This window comes from Chiloscyllium plagiosum, chromosome 17 (assembly GCF_004010195.1).
Source record: "Chiloscyllium plagiosum isolate BGI_BamShark_2017 chromosome 17, ASM401019v2, whole genome shotgun sequence".
In the NCBI taxonomy this organism is placed as follows: Eukaryota; Metazoa; Chordata; class Chondrichthyes; order Orectolobiformes; family Hemiscylliidae; genus Chiloscyllium; species Chiloscyllium plagiosum.
This window is the reverse complement of record NC_057726.1, coordinates 14,343,020-14,350,305: the sequence shown is the minus strand read 5'-3', so window position 1 is coordinate 14,350,305 and position 7,286 is coordinate 14,343,020. Positions and strand designations below refer to the sequence as shown.

The 7,286-nt window shown below is 40.5% G+C and overlaps 1 protein-coding gene and 1 long non-coding RNA gene across 11 annotated transcripts in view; one reads left to right on the top strand and one right to left on the bottom strand.

Moving 5' to 3' along the window:
* LOC122558228 overlaps window positions 1-2,850 on the bottom strand; it is a 20,850-nt gene extending 18,000 nt beyond the window's left edge. Inside the window, exon 1 of the long non-coding RNA XR_006314077.1 lies at window positions 2,765-2,850. This is a non-coding gene — a long non-coding RNA (uncharacterized LOC122558228). The remainder of the gene's footprint in view (window positions 1-2,764) is intronic.
* wwox (WW domain containing oxidoreductase) overlaps window positions 1-7,286 on the top strand; it is a 946,567-nt gene that overhangs the window by 134,255 nt on the left and 805,026 nt on the right. The window lies entirely within an intron of this gene.

Genomic DNA, 7,286 nt, shown 5'->3' with positions numbered 1-7,286 from the left:
TCCTTGACCTATCACCTTCATTCCCACCCCCACTCAGCTATTGTACTCTATGCTACTTTCTCCCCACCCTCCTCTCATTTATCTCTCCACTCTTCAGGCACTCTGCCTGTATTCCTGATGAAGGGCTTTTGCCCGAAACGTCGATTTTCCTGCTTCTCTGATGCCGCCTGAACTGCTGTGCTTTTCCAGCACCACTCTAATCCATAAGATAAAGGTGCAGATTTAGGCCATTTGGCCCATCAAGTCTGCTCTGCCATTAATTCATGGCTGAAATATTTCTCAACCTCATTCACCTGTCTTCTCCCCTTTTCCGCTGATCCCCTTACCAATCAAGAATCTATCAATATCTGTGTTAAATACACTCAATCACTTGCCTCCACAGCAGATTAACCACCTCTGTTAGAAGAAATTGCTCTTCATCTCTGTTCTAAAGTGTCATCCCTTCACTCTGAGGTAGTGCCCTCGGGTCTTAATCTGTCCTTCACGTGAAAACATCTTGTCCATGCCCACTCTGTCCAAGATTCTCAGTTTTCTGTAAGTTTCAATCACATCCCCCTCATCCTTAAACACCATTGAGTACAGAGCCAGAGTCCTCAACTACTCCTGATATGACACGCCATTCACCCCAGGATCATTCTTATAAATCTTCTCTGAACCCCTGTCATTGCTGGCACATTCTTCGTTAGATATGGGGCCCAAAACTGCACAGTATTCCAAATGTAGTCTGACCAGAGCCTTATACACCCTCAGCAGTACATCTCTACTCTTGTAATCTAGCCCTCTTGAAATTGAATACCATTTGCCTTCCTGGCTGCCAATTGAACTTGCTTGTTAACTTTAACAGAACCCTGACCTCGGACTTCTAAGTACCTTTGTGCGTCAGACTTCCAAAGCTTGTCATCATTTAGAAAATAGCCTATGCCTCTTCCTACCAAAGTCCATAACCTCACACTTTTTCACACCTCATTCACCTGTCTTCTCCCCTTTTCCGCTGATCCCCTTACCAATCAAGAATCTAACTTCTTTGCATAAGCTCCTAGCCTGCCCAAGACCTTCTGCACCCTCCCGGCTTTATCAACGCTGTTTCATCCTCTGCCTTTGTGTCATTTGCAAACTTAGCAACAATGCCCTCAATTCCTTTGTGCAAATCGTTAATATGTAACGTGAGTGGTTGTGGTCTCAGCATAGACCCCTGCAGAATTTCATTAGTCTGCGACAGCCATCCTGAAAAAGATCCCTTTATTCTTATTCTCAGCTTTCTACTGGTCAGCCATTACGTTATCCATGCCAATACCTTGCTCCTAACACCATGTGTCCTTATCTTATTTAGTATCCTCAGCTTATTTAGCATCCTCCTGTGCAGCACCTTGTCAAATGTGTTCTGGAAATCCAATTAGATCAGATCCACTGACTCTCCTTTGTCCAACTTCCTCATTATCTCCTCAAAGAATTCTAATGAATTTGTCAGACATGACCTCTCCTTGATGAAGCCGTGTTGACCCAGCCCTATTTTACCATAAACTTCCAAGTACTCCACAATCTCATCCTTAATAATAGACTCTAAAATCTTGCCAATGACAGAAGTTAGGTGAACCAGATTTTAGTGTCTTGTCTTCTGCCTCCCTTTTTAAACAGAGGTGTTACATCCAGTCCTTTGACATCCTCCCTGACTCCAGCGATCCCTTTCATACATGCCTTTTCTATCTCTTTATTTATTTTCTGCCCCACTTACTGACTATTGCTAGGAGGTTTGTACATAACCCCCGTCTGGGTCTTTTTTCCTTTGTGGTTCTTCAACTCTACCCACACTGATTCTATGCCTTCCGACTGTATATCACTTCTCGCTATTGATTTCGATTCCTACTAACAATTAACTAACCCCACCCCCTCTGCCCATCCTTTCGATCGAACTGTGTCCTTGGATATATAGATCCCAGATCTGATCCCCTTGCAGCCACGTCTCTGTAATACTTACAAAATTGTACTAGTGAATTTCAATCTGTGCTCCAGGGCTCATTTACCTTGTTTCGTATGCTGCGCCTATTTCAGTACTACATCCTTACTCCAGCATCGACTGCTCCCTTTCTCATAAAGTCTGGAAACTTTAATAACCTCTGCTGAGCCCTCCTCTTCTTTAACTTCATCCCTAATTTTCCATTCACCTGAAACCACACCCTCACTGTTTAGTTTAAAACCCAAACACAGCTTTAAAACCCACAGATCTAAAAGCTGAGCCAGGTCTGGAACGTTCTTTAAAAGGAGTAAGTGCCAGTTTATGAATTTTCCACGTCATTCAGAAAGATATATACATTGAGTTGATATTGTGACATTCTGGAACATGAAATAAAAATAACTATGCTTGCACACATGATTTTTCCATAAAATACTTACCTTTGCCTCATTTTCACTGATGTTTTGAGGTCTGCCTGGTGTTAAATGTTTCTATGCCATTATCCCACTAAAATTCACATGTACATTTGTTTTCAGAATGTCATTTCATGTCATGTCAGATTAACTGAATTTAATTTAGCAGGCAATATGTGGGGGAAGATCCATTATGTGACTGTGGATTATTCTCATCAAACAGCTTATTGTAAAGAATTATTGATTATTTAGAAAAAATATTATGTTCATGTCCTTTTACATTTTAGAAACCTTATTTACTTTAAACTTAAATCCTAATGTTAATTTGAGACATTAACTAATAAGGCAACAGAATACAGTCTGGTGCAGTAAATCAGGAAACTTTAGTTATAAATAATACCTGATAAAGCAGGACAGGACTTTACAGGTGGACTATGGCTCTTGGTTTTCACTATGCTTAGGGCATAAGTCAACACTGGGTCTCTGTCTTTCTCCAGTGTCTCAAGAGCCTTCCACTTCAGATTGGAAGCAGGATAACTTCAAGTATTATCAACTGCAAATTTGCCACTATCAGCTGTTACTGGCCAGCTCTTTCTAAATCTGAACCCACAACATGATTATTGACATCATTATATTCTGATTGGCCTCGGCCAGGTGAGACTTATTGCTAATTGTTTTAAGGCATGTATGATCAATTCTAATTGGTTTCTAAGGGTGATGGACACTGACTGATATCACCTCCTATATCCTGACTGGTTCCTTAATTTGTCAATTATCCATTAGTCCATCCAGTTCATTAAGCTTTGTTCTTGTCACTTTACGAACGTAAAAGGATAGTTTGAAAAAAAAGAGGTAGCATTTGTAGTCAAGAGTCAATAATTGATATCTTTCTGTTCAGTTTCAACCCCTGCTCAATTTAACGAAACTCCCACTAAATCAGAGATTTGCTTATCACTGACCATTTGCTTTTTTTCTTTAGAATGATTTGTTGTAATTGATTTTGCTATTGCTGTGTTTTGATGTCTGGAAACAGTTTATGTCCCGTTCTACCTATTAAAGTAAAACTGATACAGAGAATACTAATCTCTACAATTTTTATGCAAGGTGTGTTCAAGTTTAAAGGATTGTGCAATTACAAATATAAACATATTATTACACATATAACTCTAATACAAAGGTTGTGCTTAGCCAATTGCTATACTCTTAAAACAACATGGCTGTGGTTATGATTCCATGATAAGAGCTAATGTACTCAGGAGTATTATTCTTCTTCTTATTCAATCTTGGAAGCCTGAATCTGAAGCTAAATAGACACCCCTCAGCCTTGTTTTCACTCTATACACAATCCCATGGTGTATTTCTTTGTCAAATGAGGCTTAGCAGAGTCACATGAGGTTAAATTTCGAAGATTTTTTAAAAATTACCTACAGTGTGGAAACAGGCTCTTTGGCCCAACAAGTCCACACAAACCCTCCAAAGAGTAGCCCACCCAGACCCATTTCCCTCTGACTAATGCATCTAACACTATGGGCAATTTAGCATGGCCAATCACCTGGCCTGCATATCTTTGGACTGTGGGAGGAAACCCACGCAGACACGGGGAGAATGTGCAAACTCCACACAGACAGTCACCTGAGGCTGGAATCGAACCTGGGACCCTGGTGCTGTGAGGCAGCAGTGCTAACCACTGAGCCACTGTGCTGCCCTTGCATTGTCTATTAGAGTCATAAAGATGTACAGCACGGAAACAGACCCTTCTGTCCAACTCGTCCATGCTGACCAGATATCCCAACTTAATCAAGTCCCTCTTGCCAGCACCCGGCCCATATCCCTCCAAACTCTTCCTATTCATATACCCATCCAGATGCCTCTTAAATTTTGCAATTGTACTAGCCTCAACCACTTCGTCAGGCAGTTCATTCCGTACACGTACCACCCTCTTCCCCTTAGGTCCCTTTTATGTATTTCCCCTCTCACCCTAAACCTATGCCCTCTCGTTCCTCCAAACCTGACAACGTCCTTGCAAACCTTTTCTGAATGCTTTCAAGTTTCACAACATCCTTCCGTTAGAAGGGAAACCAGAATTGCACGCAATATTCTTAAGAAGGATAATATATTAGATTGATCAATGCATATACTTTGATTATGTGGTCATAATTAAACTAAGCTAATCATGAATTGTTAGAATTCTAGTAATCCTACATCCTGCAGAGCAGCTTGCAAATAAATTGCCTAGATTATTGCTCCTTCTTTGTGTTCTTAGATAATATTGCCATCAATCTCATTATTTTTGCAGGACACAAGAAATAAGAGCTTCTTGAATGTCCTTCCCCATTCAATAAAATTATGTCAGATCTTCTATCTCAACTCCACTTTCTTGCTATATCCCCATATTCCTTGATTCTCTTAGTGCCCAAAAACCTTTGACCCCTTCGTGAACACACTGCTGTGTTATCTCACTTCATTATTCATATATTTCAGAAATAGGAGAAGTGTTTAAAAAAAGATTTTCTTATGAGCATTCAGAAGTACCTGATCCTGCATTGTTACAAGTAGTTGTGTGCATACTTTGGTGTTGAAAATAAGATGAATTAGAAAGAAATTAATTTACCAGTGTCAGATGTTGGAACTATGTAATTTTATTTTCAAAATAAAAGCAGGGACCTTGCCAGTCTTGTTATGGATGGTGGCATACCTATTGTAGCTTTGATGGAAACTTGACTCATGGATGGTGACTGCTTGCTCCCTTCTGAAATCACTTTGCTTGGTGATGTTTGTTTCATCCTTTTAACTACAACCACAGTCTCTCACTATATCTCTCTGTTACCTTCTCTTTGAGTAGTTTGCCCGATTCACCATTAAACTTCACCAAGCTAATCATGAAGCTATCTTCCCTGCTGCTCCTTTCAGCCTTTGCACTGACAGAGTCCTGATCCTTGGTAATCCCAGTCTCCACAATAACTCATCTTGTTATATTTAATCTTATTACACTGATCTCTTATCATTCCTTAACCTCTCCTGTTTAAAATTACCCACTAAGATCTTGTCACCTCACATGGTGTCTCCACTGCCATCATCTTGATCGTGGATGAGGTAATTTTCAACTGTTTCCTGGTAACCTTCAATATCCACATGACCACCCCTTTCAACCCTGTCTTTTATGGTTACCCAAGAATGAGCTGTCACCCATGCCATTTTCTATACTCACTTGGCACAGTTTAATTGTTACACCATATGCCAATCAATTAGAACGTAGAATAGTACAGCACAGGAACAGGCCCTTTTGTCCTCCTGTCTGTACCAATTGTGATGCCTTTCTAAACTAATTCCATCTGTCTGCACATGGTGTGTATTCGTCTATACTCTGGCTGATCATGTCTGTCCAAATGCCTCTTAAATGTTGCTATCAGCTATAGGAAGGATATTATTACATTGGAGAGAATTCCAAAAACATTTAAAAGACATTTGGACAGGTACATGAATAGGAAAGGTTTAGAGGGATATGGGCCTAATGTAGGAAAGTGCGACCAGTCTAGTTTGGGAAACTTGGTCAGCATAGACCAGTTGGAATGAAGAATTGTTTCCATGCTGTATAACTCTATGCTTGTACCACCTCCCCGGCACCTACCACCCTCTGTGTAAAATAACTTGCCTTGAGCATGTCCCTTAAATCTTTCCTCTTTCACCTTAAACCTGTGCCCCTTAGTATTTGATATTTCCACCTGGGAGAAAGACTGACTGTTCATTCTATTCATGTCTCTCATAATTTTGTTTACTTGGATCAGCTCATCCCTTAGCCTCCGGTGCTCTAGCAAAATCAACCCTAATTCGTCCAACCTCTCCTTATAGCTAATGCACTACAATCCAGGCAATATCCTGGTAAACCTTTTCTGCACCCTCTCCAAAGCCTCCACATCTTTCCTACAATGTGGTGACCAGAACACAACACTCCATGTGTGGCCTAACCAATGTTTTACACAGCTGTAGCATGCCTCACCAACGTTTATACTCAGTACCCTGACTGATGAAAACAAGCATGCCATACGCCTTCGTTATCACCTTGTCCACTCATGCTACCACTTTAATGGAGCCATGGACTTACACCTCAATATCCGTCTGTATATCAGTGCTCCTAAGGGTTCTGACATTTACTGCATACTTTCCTCTTGCATTTGACCTCCTAAAACACACTACCTCACACTTGTCCAGATTAATTTCCATCTCCATTAGACAGCAATATGAGCAGAATGAGTTACCTATTTCTTGTTATACCTGTCAATGATGAAGGTAGACAGACTTAAGAATGATTGTTACTTTTGAAGCCTTGGCTCACTGTTGCGCTTCCTTCTCTCAATCGAGTATTTTGGATTTAATCCTGAGATAGGAATGCAATGTAGACGGGAATTCTTGTGCTGCATAACTTTTTCGACATAGTATTAAACCAAGGCCTTGCTTGGCCCTCGAATTGATGTCAGATTTTGTATGCTGAATGGCAAGGCAGTTCCCCCTAGTGTTTTGGACTGTTTTTATCCCGTAGGTACCATTGATAAAATAATAGATTGTGATTTTTCACTTAATTGCTGTTGTTTGGGGGACTTTGTGTACAAATTGACTGCTGCATCTACTGCATTACCATGATGACTACAGACTTGAGGGCTTCTTCATGAGATGTAAAGACATCCAAGATTGTGAAAGTTCTTCCTTGCATATGATTTATTGCAGTTTCTTTCTTTATTCAAGCATCTACATTAGCACAACTAAAGTTCAACATCATTGATACAATGAATGCATAAGTGAAAGTTATTAGCTGATAGCAATTAATGTTACAGATATGTTGCCTCCCTGATACCAGGCCCAGCGATGTCTCAGTGCAGTTACAGAGCATTCTGAAGGTGGAGGGTGAACGGCTGGCTGACATGTTG